We start from the raw sequence: 13,824 nt of genomic DNA, 5'->3' as shown, positions 1-13,824 counted from the left end.
TTGGAGACCTTCATTAGTAGCACCAGGAAAACAGGAATCATGGAATCCGGGAAGGGACCTCAGAGACCATCTAATTAAGAACAATAAGAATAGAATCGAATTTAGATAATGTCTGCAGAGTGTTTTACAAATGTCTCATCTCATCCTCATTTCAACTCTGAAAGGTAGGTGCTATTATTAACCCCATTTGATAGATGAGGAAACTGAGGTGGGAAAACTAGAGTACTAGGCTTGCAGTCCTGAGTTCAAATTCAGCTTCAAACATTTATTAGCTGTGGGATTCCAGGCAAGTCACTTACTTGCTTTATGCCTCAATTTCCTCATTTGTAAAATGGGGAAAATTCTAACACCTACCTACTAGGATTGTTGTGAATAACTGAATACCATGATATTTATAAAGTTCTATGTAAATATTAGCTATTATTAGTTAATAATTTTATTATGTTTCCAGGGCTTAGTTTGGTACCCAGCAAATAGTCCACACTTAAAAGGCTTGATCTATCTGCACATGGCTCACAAGAAATCATTTGACTCATATGGAAAACACTTCCCATTGATCAGCAAGCATTTATTAAGCACCTACTTAATATTCCCTGGGATCTGGGCTTTTCGTTCTGCTGATATCTGTAACACTTAACATAGTACCTGGCACATAGGAGGAGCTTCATAAGAGATTTCTCTATTATAAGTGCCAGCCACTGGACACCCAAAGCCAAAAGTGACACATTCCCTGCTTTGGGTGACTTACTCTATTCCACCAGATGAACAAAGACTTCCCCCCAAGACAGCGATTCAGTCAAATCAATCAACACTTATGAAGCACCAACTATGTGTTAAGCCCTGGGGGACAACAAAGTAAGCACCTACTGTGTGCTAAAATACTGGGGATACACAAAGAATAAAGGAAAAATAGTCCCCAACTTCAAGGATCTAATACCTTATTGGGCTGAAAACACAGTCACAGATGTGTACACATGAAATAATATTGGAGGACAAAATATGCTAAAAGTAGGGAAGGGCAGATCAGGGAAGGCCTCAGGGAAGAGGTGCTACCTGAGCTGATTCTTAAAGGAATCTGGCAGTGTCAAAAGGAGAAAGGAAAAAAAAAAAAAAAAAAGGAGGGCATGTCAGGCACGAGAGGCAAGAGAATTGACCGTACACATGTTACTTACCATCCATATGACTCAGTTTTCTCATCTATAAAATGGGAATAAAATACTTTTCCTGCCTTTCCTCCTCCACAGGGATACTACAGGGATGAAGTATTCTGAAAAAGGTAAGATTTGGAGGCAGAATAGCCAGGATCCCCTAGTATTATTTAAGGGGCACCTCCCCAGGGATTAGGTCCTGATGTTTTGTTCAGTGGAAGAGAGCTTTTTGCTCATCTGTCTGTAAGCTTCGTGTTCTTCCTTCCAGAAGCAGATGCTAAAAGCCAGATATTTGCTGCCCTGAGCCAGAGGGGCCGGCCCCCTCTGCCTTTAAAGCTCTCGGTAGTAATTATAAAAGGGCGGTGTTCTTGGCAGTCAAAAAGCAGCAAGTGAGTCAGCGATAGGAAACACAGCAATCAGCATCTCCTAGAGGGCACAGGCAGGCCCTCTAGGATGAGGAGACTCAGGAGGGGAAAGGCATCTGTATAATCGAGGCCATTGGGAAAGGGTTAAAGGGGTGACTTCATGATCATCCCAGTACCCCCAGACTATGTAGAAAAAAAATAGCCTATTTATTAGTTCAGCTGATTGTTAAATTTTTAGTGTAATGTTAAATTTTTAGTGTGAGAATGTACACCTCCAAAATACTATAAATCAGGGCTAGATTTATTGTTTTCTCACCTAGACTCGAGAAAGTGACAGAAAAAAAATGTTAATAATACAGATTAAGCTTAAGTGTGTGCAATGTACATCCTCCCTAGCTCCAGGGAGCTGGTTGTTAAACATTTATCAGGATGCCTTCCAGTAACAGTTACTCCAAGTTTCTGGGCTCTATCCAGCATTTGTTCATTTGCATTCCAGTCTCTACCCTTTTGGGCTCCCTCCTTTGTTCTCTTTTGTGGCAGAAGTTGGCTGTTGGGTTGTCCCATAGAAATGCACCTCCCTGCCTTGTTAGGCCCGGGTAAGGAACCAGGACCATAGACACTGAATATACCAGGAAGAGGCCAGTTATTTCTGCTGAACTAGCCTGTTCTTTTTCTTTTGCATTACTCCTTGGTCTAAGGGCTGGCCCCTTGAGCAGGGTGGGATGGAGACACTCCAGCAGTCAACAACCAATCAATAGGGTGGGGAGACCCACACAGCAGCAGAGAGAACAGACCTCAAATCCAAGGGCTTGAGCTTGAATCCCACCTCTGTGTGATCTCAGGCAAGTCCCTTAATTTTGGGGGGTTGAACAAGATGACCCCTCTAGCTGTAAATCTGGGTTCCTGTGAACACTTATTTTGAGCACACTCTCCAGCCAGGCGCCGGGCTTAAATGCTGGGAACAGAAAGGAGCAGCAAAGGCAGCCCCTGACCTCCAGGGACATAGACACAGAGAGTTATGGGTCACTTTTGCTACCTCCAGGGACATAGACACAGAGAATTATGGGTCACTTTTGCTACATGGGACATCCTGGGAAAGCTACAGACTCAGCACCCTGTCATTCAATATATTCCAACACCAAACACAACGCAAGGAACATTAATGCTCGTTGACCTGATCTGAATTATATGCAATACAAGGAATTACACAGGAAATCAATTATGTTGGGATGCAGCGATCAAATGTTTTTTTAAAAACCAAGTTTCTTGGATTCAAAAATAAGAACTGATAGATTCTACATATCTACATATACATATCTAGGTTGATATATACATAAAATATAAATATACAATTATAGAAAATATACCTATGTATGGCATGCCACATGCAAAGTAGATATTCAGGAACCTGAGAGGTAAAAGAAATGAGGATTTTTAAAAAAATATTTTCAGTAACAAATGTGAATTTTTTAAAGGAAGCCTTGGGGAGCCCCTGACAGAACACCCCCAGTCTCTCTGAGCTTGCACACTCTCCCCATCCCATCCCTCCCTGGAGGATATTTACAATCATCCATGACACAGCCTCAGTACCTTCTCAGGGGAAGGAAAACATACCTAGAGCATTTCAAATTAACTACTGACCCTTCCTCTTGCACCATAAACAAACCCTTTTGAAGGAGTGGGCCGCATTGTGCCCACATTGATTGAAGCTTGAAGCCCAGTGACCTCATGTGGTGTTAACTTCTCCCATGCACCAACAGCATTCCGCCTTTCTATTCAATTACCCCCTTTGGTGCCAGGCCATCACCACCCAACGAGCACGCACAATGGATTTCTACTTCATTACACTAACCAACAGCAGGATAGAAATAAGCAGGAGAGGAATAAACAAGCTAATTTATCATGGGGACAGAGGTCCTTCTTTCTTTCAAAGGGCTCGCCCAGGAAAGCTGGAGTGCTTGCTTAAATGAAGTAGTCTTAGCTCTCCCGCTATGTTTATGAGCTTACTGGTCCATTCCACACGCTGGTTCACAACACCCCGGAGGGGCTCTGCAGATTCTGTTGGCACACAGTAGGGCCCCATCCCACCCCATAAAGTATTTCTGGATCTATCTTACTGACTCTGGACAGCCTTTGGGATGTATTTGGTAGCATACTTCAAGCTACAGAATTAAATGAGTCTTCTAAGATGATCCCCAAGGTCCCTTCCAGCTCTGACATTTTATTAACTCATTATAAAACAGGGCCGGGTCATTCCTCTCCGACTAGGTGGTCAGTAATGACCCCAGCCCTTTGTGCAAAGGATTTGGCTGCCTTTCCTTCATTAGTCAGGACAGGGATACCTTGGCCCACTGATTAAATTAACAACCTTGGAGGGCTTAATTCCCAGCTCTCAGACATTTGCACCATTATCCTGAACAAATTAAAAGTCTCAGAGCAATTAAGGAGATTTCGAAAATGAATAGTCTGATGTTTCAGCCAGCCATGGCACAGAAATCTTGGGAAGAAAGAAGGGAGGGAAAGAAGAACAAAAGTTGGGTGAATTTCAGGAATGATCTAGGATGGGAGGAGATCTGGGATCAGCATTAAGTATCTGTCTTCAGTCAGCCAATCCACAAGCGTTGGTTAAAAGCTAAGGCCTGAGGATGAAGTCAATCCCTACTCCCAAACAGCTTCTTCCTTATAGGGGACACACAAAATACACTCTGATATACTCACAGCGTGGGTCCACAGAGTGGGACCAAATACCAACGTATTCAGTAGTATAATACAAAATGATTTGAGGTTCCCAATAAAGAGAGGGTGATAAGACAGGAGTGCATTCTAGACCCAAAAGGCAGCCAGCTCAAAGGCACTGAGACAGAGAGGGAGCATTACCATGTTTATTATTATTATTATTATTATTATTATTATTATTATTAATTTTTATAATGTACTTTTACAGTACATATGCATAGGTAAATTTTTTTTTACAACATTATCCCTTGTACTCCCTTCTGTTCTGTCCCTCCTTCCCTCCACCCCCTCCCCTAGATGGCAGGCATTCCCATACATATTAAATATCTTATAGTATAGCCTAGGTACAATATATATGTGCAGAACTGAATTTTGTTGTTGTTGCAAAGGAAGGATTGTATTCACAAGGTAAAAATAATCTGGGAAGAAAAACAAAACAAAACAAAACAAAAAACAATGGGAGCATTACCACGTAAGGAAACAAGAGGCTGCCATTTTGGCCGGAGTCTCTCTGTTTAGAGATGAAGAAACCTGAGGTATTGAGAGGATGAGGTCACACAGTGAGACTGGGATTGGAATCCACATCTATTGCCTCTAAATTCAGTGATCTTTGTGGTACATCTAGTAGGTTCTTTAGCCATGGGTAGGGTAGACAAAATTTAATAACCAGCTCTCTTTTTAAAAAATATGGTCATGACACATTTTAACGATCAGTCTAAATCACTAATATTTTCTTCATCATTTTCTGAAGTTTAGACAAAACAAAAAATCAAGCCCTGATTTTTGGCATTTGCCCATTTCCAAGACATAAAAGGTTCCACTGAAAAGTTAACCATCAGCTCTGTTCTGAGTTGTCTCTAGCCCATTCTTGTTTTCAGCTAAAGAGGGAAGTGTAGAAAGGAGCAGAATGACCAAGGCCACTACCGACGTGAGTCAGTGATCATTTATTAAACGATTATCGGTGTTATAAAAAACATCCAGGGGCTTCCAGGGATCACAAGCTCACCAGAAGTCAGCAGTGTGGGGTGGCGCCCCCCAATGCCAATGTGATCTTGGCTCTCCGGAACTGGAGGGTGACAGCCCCTCTCTACACCACCTTTGTCTGGCCTGTGCTAATATTAGGGAAAATGGGACTCCTTGGATAATCACTGGCATCCCAATCTTGGAATTCTGTGCCTGACATGTGCCAGCCACTATGGATGCGATGATCAAAAAACAATTGTAACTAGACCTGCTGCCACCAAGCTCATACTCTACATCCCACTGCCTTTCCTTGTAAGGGACAATGAGGTGACACAGTAGATAGAGCCTTGGGCTTGGGGTCGGAAAGAATGGAATTCAAATCCTGCTTCAGACCCTCAGTAGCTCTGGAAAGCTGCAGTTTCTAGGAAATAGCGCCTATCTCCCAGGGCTGTTGAAGATCAAGTGGAATACCTGTCAGGCACTCAGCACAATGGCCGGCACACAGTGGGTGCTTAATAAGTGTTTGTTCCATTCCTTATAAATTTTTTTAATGCTGGCAATAGGGTAGGTGTTAAGGATAAAGGGCAATTGGGACTAGTGGGTAGAGAGCCAGCTTTGGAATCAATCAACTAACACATCTAACATGCATTTATGAAGCACCTACTATGTGTTAGGCATTGTGCTAGGTGCTAAAGACTCAAAGACCCCTCCCAGCTATCTCCATGTTCTAGACTGTCTTGGAAATGAGACCATCTGCCATTATTTACTGGGGTTGGGGGACAGAACTCCTGATGGGTGAAGTGCCAGAGAAGGGGCCGGAAGCCCTTCTGCCTCTTCCAGTCTGCCTCCCTTTGGGCCTCCATCTTCTCCATTCTATGGGCCAGAGTCCCAGGTCTCCTTCTGGCTCAGTCAGCAGGCCCAACTGGGCAGACACATCACATGTATGTGCTCTGAATGGCCTCTCTGCCATCCTTCCACCCCACTTGGTATAAATTGAGAGTTGGCAAAGCTTATTCTCTCATTCACTGCCAACATAGCTCCCTTCTGCGAGAAGAAAGGCCTCCAAACTAATGTCCGAGGAATCCTGTCTTTATTTCAATGGGTCCCTCATTCTTTGGGAAAAAAAAAAAAAAGTGGGGAAGGAGTTTGCTGGATGACTAAGGGCCCATCCAGTTCCAAATCTATGGTTCTATAACCTGCATAGCCTTGGTCTAGTACAATTCCTTCACTGTGCCTCAGTTTCCCCTTTTGTAAAATGAGGACAAGGGACTAGCGGTACCCTCTCCTTTAACCTCCTTCTAACTCTGAACCTCTGACCCTATCCAGATGCTATCCCAAATCATCTCACAGGCCATAGCTCTGTCTGGGATTGACTGTTGGCTAGTCATTTTACAAGAAGAGAAAACTAAGGGGAAAAAGAGAAAGTGACTTTAATTTGCTGGTCTAGAGATGCACCTTCCCTGGAGGATTTCAGGAGAAGTGAATCAAATGCATTCTATGCTAAAAGCAAGCAAACAAAAGGAAAAACCCAGCAGCCCCAGTTTGCATCTAAATTCCCACCTCCTGGGCTGGGCTGACCAGAGAGAGCATCACCAACTGGCTGAAGATGAAAAGAGCCAGCGCTCCAAGAAGATAAGCAGCCTTGGGGTGTGGTGCATTTCATCAACCATCAGTTAGGAAGCAGGCAAACCTGGTGGAGCCGGATTACAAAGAGGCTGGGCCCGCAGGCTACTTCCATTCTAAAACTGAGAACTTCAGAAGAGACTGAGGGAGCCTCAGAGATCAAAGCAGGAGGAGAGTAAGAGTAAGAAATCAGAGTAAGGAAGCCCTGCGGTCCCTCAAAGTGCTGAGTTTGAGGTGCCAAGAGTGCGAGTCCTGTAGGCTTGGGAGCTACAGGTTGGGAGGCTGCCAACAGAGGTTTGGGCTGCAGGTATTAATTTTTGGCGACAGCATCTCACAAGTCATAATAATCCTAACTGCAGCTGACATTTCTAGAGCAGGTCCAAGTTTCCAGAGAGTTTGGCAGGCTTTCTCTCTTTTGATCCCCAAGCTGAGAAGTCAGGCGACAGGCATTGAGATTCCCATTTAACTGATAAGGAAACTGAGGTTTCCAAGAGGTTAAAAGACCTGAAAATGACTACAGGCACAACAACAAAAAATCAGGAGGCGTTTGGGAGTGAGTTGCAGAGTGAAAGTTCAGAGGGTGAGTATAAAAGGAGGTGCCAAGGGGAAAGAACCAGGGGAAGGAAAGGCCAGGGAGAAGAGTCTTGGTACAGGGGAGCTCTGAAGCAGAGGGTCTTAAACTCTCCCGTGCCATGCACCCAGTTAGTGATCTGGGGATGTCTCTGGACTCTTTCTCAGAATAATGTTTTTAAATGCATGAAATCAAAATCCACAAAATTACAAAGGTACCATTCCTGTGGAAATGTAATTCTCTATATCTATCTACCCATCCAGTTATAGATCATTTTGAAAGTTCCTAGATACCAGATAAAGAAATCTTACTTTAAGATTTGTAGAAAATAGGCATATGTACTGTCAAAAAAAAGTTATAATTATAAAATAAAATAAAAATTAAATAAACAACAAAAAAAACTAAACCAAAAAAAAAGATTTGTAGAAAATAAACATTTAGCCAAGCATCGTGTTAAACTCTGGAGTGCAAGAAGATGCAAAAGGCAGGTCTTCAAGCTAATGGGGGACACAACATCCAACCAATATATACAAGGCACAAGAATAAATAGGAAGTCATTAACAGGGGGAAGGCGCTGGAATTTTGAGAAGACTTCCTGTGGGATCTTCGGTGGAATTTTTATTTGGAATGGAAAGGAAGTCAGGGAGGGGGTGGTTGGAGGAGATGGAAGAGAAAGGGCCAGATTATGAAGGGCTTGGAATGCCAAACAAAGCCTTCTCTATCTGATCTTGAAGGAGATAGGGAGCCACTAGGGTTTATGAGGAGAGAACAATATCAGAACCGTGCTTTGGGGAAATCCCTTTTCTGATTTTGAAGGTAATAGGGAGCCACTGGAGTTTACTGAGGAGGGAGGGATGTGATCAGAACTGTACTTTAGGAAAATCCCTTTGGAGGCTGAATGGAAGGACTGGAGTAGGGAGAAACTGAGGCTGTAGATTCCTCCCTCCCCAGCAGCTATTGCAACAATCCAGACATGAAGGGATGTGTCATACAACAAAAAGCTAGCAACAATATGAAAAGGCAATGTGAGAACAAGGCTGAGACCCTCAAAAAGATATTAGGAAAGATTGGGGTCAAGAAACAGGAAGTGACAGATGTCAAAGATGCAGGAGGGGTCAAGGACAATGAGGACAAGAAATCTTCTATCCCTGGTCCTTAGGCAGCCTTAGGGGAGTGGGGGAGCCAGACAAGGCCTAGAGAGTTCAGGTGCTAAGAACCCAAGTGGAAACCAACAAAGAGCCACATGGAAAAAGAGAAAAAACCTCCCAGATCTTTAAGGCTAGTTCTTTACAGACAAGGAAAGCAGCTCCAGAGAGCTTAGGTGACTTATCCAGTATCACACAGCTAATAAATGACTGAGGCAGAATTCAGACTCAGGTCTTTCTTATTGCAAATGGAAAGCACTGTCCAATTAAACATGATCAGAAATATTCCAAAAAGATTTTAAAAACCCTGCCTTGGATACAAATTAAAATACTTCTTCATTCATTATCAGAGCATAAAAATGGCCCTAGGATTCTCCTAGCAGTCAAGCAAACCTGAGGCTCTGACAGACCCCATCCCACTGGTAAGAAAGCTTCAAGAAGAGAGCAAACCTTTCCTCAGCTTGGATGGAAGTTCCTCACTGGCCAGTACCAGGGTCCTTGACTTTGGGGGGATCGTGACCTCCTTTGGCACTCAAAGGAAGCTCATCATTCCCTCTTCACAACTTGGTTTTTAAATGTATAAAAGAAAATAGGATTATCAAAGAAACAATTATTTGGGGATATAATTATCAAAATATTTTTAAAACTATAAATTCCCAGATCCCAGGCTGAGAACTGAAGCTGAAGGATGGCAGCCTCGGGAAGACTGATCCAAAACTCATAGATCTTTTGTCAGTCAATAAACATTTATTAAGTGCCAGGCACTGTGCTGAGGGCTGTGTTTACAAAAAAAAAAATTGACACAAGACAGTCTCTGACCTCAAGGAACTCCCAGTCATAAGGGAGAAACTCCATGTAAACAATTCTGTTCAACAAGCAATCTCCAGGATAAATGGGAGATTAGAAGCAGAGGAAAGGTGCTAGCTAGTGTTGGCAGGAATTGGGAAAGGCTTTTTCAAAAAGGTGGGGTTTTAGCTGCAACTTGGAAAAAAAACCCAGGGTTAAGCCAGGAGGCCAAAATGAGGATGGAGAGAGTTCCAGGCATGGGGAAGAGTCAGGGAAAGTGTCCAGAGTTGGGGGTAGTGCAGCTGAGAACAGCCAGGTGGTCAGCTGGGGCAGGGACGAAGTTTGACAGGGGGAGGCAGGTCTTCCAAAAGCTTTGAAGATCAAACTAGATTTTCTCTTTCATCCTGGAGTGATAGGAAGTCACTGGAGAGTGGCAGGTGGGGTAGGAGTGGAGGAGTGATATGGTTAATTTGTCTTGGAACTGATAAGGGTAGGATAGCCCAGAGTGGGCCATGGGTTGAGACATGGTGGCTTGGCCATCTCTAGTATGATTCATCAGAGCAGATTCTGGAAGCTAGAAGACATCTCAGAAAATCATCTTCTCCAGAACCTCTCCAACTCCATCATTCTGCAGGGGAGGAAACCAAGGGCTCAGGGGGCCAAGTAAAGTCACTTGTCTAAGATCACAGATGTAGTAAGGGGTTAGGGAACCATGTGACTTATAGCTGACAGACCATTTACTCCAGTTGTAGAAACTGAGGGGGCACTAAAAGATTTTCTCAAGGTCATAGGTTTGTGTCAGAGGTCCTCTGTGACCATAGACACTATTCCTTACAGCATAAAACCTACCTTCTTCTAGGAGAAGGTGCGTTTGATCCATTGATCTCTGAATTATAGACCCAAGCCAGCTTCCATTCTGTTAACACTGTCAGAACTTAGTGGGGACCAATATTCTTCTAATGACAGTGTGTGGCATCTCAAGGTAGAAATACTTTGTCAAGGCAACATTACACAGTAAAAAGCGCTTTAATATAGGGTCAAAGTTTCACATTCCAGTTGAGCTATTTCACATCTGAATAAAAACTCTGACCATTTACCTCACTTTTTGGGGCCTTGGTTCCTTCATGTCTACAAAGAAAGGGTCCTTGAAGGTTCCTTCCAGCTAGTAGGGTACTAGTAAATATTTAACAATCAGTTCTCTGAAGAAAAATTCTAAGCAGGCCATAGTTAAGTTTAATGGGCACCATTTTCTCTTATTCTTCTTAAGACTAGACAACCAAGCAAACAATATATGAAGTCCTGATCTGCAGCCTTTGTGGATTTCTAATGTGTAAATATTTATACTGAAAATTTAAGAATCAGTTGGCTCCAGCCCACACCTGTTTCTAATTCTAGATCTACAACACTAAGAATGACCTAAAGATGATGGGTCTAGGGTACAATACCACTGAAGCTCTATAAACACGAAACAGCAAAAGCCAAAGCCTCATGGATTAACGATGGCCAGACAACGTGGGGGCTAGCCCAGTAGTATGACCTGGCACCTGACAGTGGCTGCCCCTGCAATGTTAGAAGGTTGAACACTGGCCATTCACTCCAGCATATGGCTCAGGTAGATGCTCAATGAAGGGCTGCTGGGTTGCTGCAAACCAGAAAGCACCTCATTGGATGAGAAAGCAAGGCTCCATTCTGACTCCCACTAGTCAGTATAAAGAGGATCTCCTTAAAGAAATTTACTAGTCAAGGGATATACAAAAGGCAGGGGGATGCTGCCCACACATTTCTCGTGTCCTTCAACCTCCAACTAACCTCTAAAAAATTAAGGCAATATCCAAGTGGAACAGAGCATTTTGATTAAAGAACTGAATCATATCCATCTTGATTTTGTTAAGGGAAGAAAAAAAAATCACCCCAAGCCATTGGTTAAAAATCCAATCTCTCCGAGTCAGTAAATTTGTTGCAGGCCAGGAATTTTATCTGCAGCCCTGAAATCCCACCACATTGATTTACAAAGTGCCAGTTTTCTAAAAGCTCCAAGCACACCCTCACAAGGATTGGATTAACTGATGCAATAGTCCTGGGAGGTAAGCAAAAGCAAAAGTCCTCTTCCTGCCAGAAAAAAAGGATGATGGGGAAAAGAAGAAAAGCTCTTGTATCTAGTTGAGAGTAAATAACTTATGTGAAGTCCCCCAGTCTCACAGCTAAAAGTGTCACTTGCAGCAATTAAGACAAAAATTTTTAGATTTTTCAAAATAAATTTGCTATAATTTTTCCTATGTGTGCAAAAGCACTTTAAATACAACTAAGTATAGGCAGATAGTAACATTTTAGTTTGGAATAAATATTTTTTATTTATTATCTCTAGTATGTACAAATATGTTACCATATAAGCTTGAAAGGGGATGATGTTCTTAAATTTTAGTGCTTTCAGTGTTCATTCTAATCAATAAATACTAAGGACTACTCTCTTTTAGATGCACGAATAAGTAATCTTTGTAGGAGACAGTATGGTATAGAAAAAAGACCTAAAATGCCTCAGATCCTATGAGAGCCCAAGTTTCCTTGGCCATGGTTTACTCATTTGTAAAATTTGAGAGTTGGACTCTGAGGTCCTTCCAGTGATGGGTCTTTGCTGTTGCCCTGAGGGAGCATCAAACAAATCATATGGATGTGACATAATGTACAGAAACTGATTTGGGAGGAGGGCAGATTTAAAATATATACATACATACATACATACATATATATACATATATATATTTATTTATTTCTACTTCTCATTTTCTTCAGTTGATCTACTGTAAAAAAAAAAAGGCCTGCTCTATGGGAGGAAGCCCCCCAAAATGAAAGCTGAAGTGAGTACAGATGAGAAGAGGGCAAAGAATAAACCAAGGGTGGAGGTAGGAAATGTCCTGGATGTCCAACAGAAAGTACAGTGAAGGTGGCAGAGTGGAGGGGAAGGGGAAGAGGATGGGCTATTCTCAGTTTCTTTATCTGGGATTCCAAGACAAAAACAATCAGCCTTTGTCCTCAGGAAGCTTATATTCTACCTGATTAATGACATAAAAATGGAGGGAGCGGCACGTAGTCTGTGGAAGATGATCAGTAGATATGGATTAAGCAAGTCCTCTGCCCAGAGCTGGGCAAAAACATTCTGTGCAGAAGCTCACAATCTAGCGCAAACAGTAGCACAAACTATGGTCTTGTTCAGTTGTTTCGTTCCTGTTTGAGTCTCTGTGAATCCAGAAGGGACAAGCACTTTGCCCAAATCACACAGCACAGTCAAGTTTCTTTCCCCTACAACATGCTGCCCCTTTGTGTCAAGAACTGTATTCCTGGTACGGAACCTGCAAATGCACAAGGAGTTGTAAATGAGCAACTTGCAGAGCTGCAACAAGGGCAGAGTAACCAGAGCTTTGGCCAGGATATCCGTCGGGGAGGACGCCCTCCTCAGCCCTCCTGTAGTCTGGGTTTGTGGTGCTACCAGTCATACCCTCTCTTGGGCCAGCTTTCCACCCTGCTTCTTTACTCAGTGCTTCCCAGGGATGGCACTAAACACTAACCAGGTAACTAATGGAGTGGGATCTCTTTCTTAGGATGACGTTCCGCAAGCCACATTAACTACAGAGATTTATAGCAGCCAGGCCCCTTGGAGATCAATGAGTCCTGCTCTTGCCTTCAACAGACAGAACACAGAGATTCATAGAAGCCACATGATTTGTTTAGGGCTCAGAACTTTCAATGTTCTCGACACAACCGCAACACGGCTGGGCTGCCTGGATTCCCAGCTTCCCATCCACAAAGCCCTTCTCTGGATGTAGCCACAGGTGGTTTGAAATATGACGAGAAGGCATTTCCAAGTTTCTGCACACGAAAGTCAGACATCGCCCATCGCCCTTCCTCCGCCCAGGCATGCAAACCCAGGACCCATTTCCCACATGCCGCAACTAGCCGAGCGGAGTCTGGTGAGGCTGGAATGTGAGGACGTGAACCTGCCTCTCCTGAGGCATTCCTGGGCTCGCTGGGGCCGGCCGGCCCTGGAGAAAGCTGGGAAGGGTTCAGAACGCAGGAGTCCTCCAACAGCGATGATGGCACCCAAACTGAGAATGAACACCCACCCCCCAAGCTTCCTTACTCAACTGCTCCTGCTTCTTATTCCCTGGAAAAACACCAGACAAGCAAGGCATTTGAGAGGGGTGGGGAGAGAAAAAGAGAGAAGTAGAGAAAAAAAGGAAAAGAGGAAGAGAGAGAGAGAGAGAGAGAGAGAGAGAGAGAGAGAGAGAGAGAGAGAGAGAGAGAGAGAGAAGAAAAGAAAAAAGAATTAAAGGAAGAAAAAAAAGAAAGGAAAGAAGAGAGACAAAGAGTCAGAGACAGAGAAAGAGAAGGAAGGAAGAGAGAAAGAAAGAAAGAAAAGGAAAGTATTAGAAAGAAAAAAGAAAAAGAAAGAAAGAAAGAAAGAAAGAAAGAAAGAAAGAAAGAAAGAAAGA

At 43.1% G+C, this 13,824-nt stretch overlaps 1 protein-coding gene across 1 annotated transcript in view; it reads right to left on the bottom strand.

The window, feature by feature from the left end:
* The window catches only part of WLS (Wnt ligand secretion mediator), a 96,955-nt gene that overhangs the window by 82,300 nt on the left and 831 nt on the right, over positions 1-13,824 (bottom strand).

Source organism: Sminthopsis crassicaudata, chromosome 4, assembly GCF_048593235.1.
Source record: "Sminthopsis crassicaudata isolate SCR6 chromosome 4, ASM4859323v1, whole genome shotgun sequence".
Taxonomy (NCBI): Eukaryota; Metazoa; Chordata; class Mammalia; order Dasyuromorphia; family Dasyuridae; genus Sminthopsis; species Sminthopsis crassicaudata.
The sequence above is the reverse complement of the archived record's forward strand: the minus strand, read 5'-3'. Positions and strand labels throughout refer to the sequence as shown.